Source organism: Eptatretus burgeri, chromosome 14, assembly GCF_056783735.1.
Source record: "Eptatretus burgeri isolate ZD-2024b chromosome 14, Ebu_testis_v1, whole genome shotgun sequence".
Taxonomy (NCBI): Eukaryota; Metazoa; Chordata; class Myxini; order Myxiniformes; family Myxinidae; genus Eptatretus; species Eptatretus burgeri.
The window spans coordinates 70,578,943-70,579,470 of NC_140974.1; positions in this window are offsets into that span (position 1 = coordinate 70,578,943).

Here is a 528-nt window from a genome sequence, read left to right on the forward strand (position 1 = left end):
GCCAGGAATATTGCTGGGGACCCGCGGATGTGCATTTTCAAGGTTTGATATTAATCGGATAAGCGGTTCCCAAGTTACGGCCATTTATCTGTCAACCAATGACAAGACACGATGCTATGACGTCACGAATGACATCACAATTAATGTTTATTTATTTATTTATTTATTTTTATATATATTTTCTTTGCACGATTGACAGTCCGATCTGATTGAAACTTGCCAGGAATATTTCTAGGGACCCGCGGATGTGCCTTTTCGAGGTTTGATATTAATTGGACGAGCGGTTCCCAAGTTACGGCTATTTATCTGTCGATCAATATCTGCGGGAGAGGGGGGATGAGAGTGGGGGCGAGAGAGGAGGGGGAGGGAGGGGGGGATGAGAGTGGGGGGGGCAGAGAGGGGGGCGAGAGAGAGGGGGCGAGAGAGGGCTGCACATACTGGCACTCACCTATGGGCACGCACCTACGGGTTCACACCTTCGGGCCCGCACTAGTAAAGCAAATGTGTTCGAATAACAATCATTCCAGT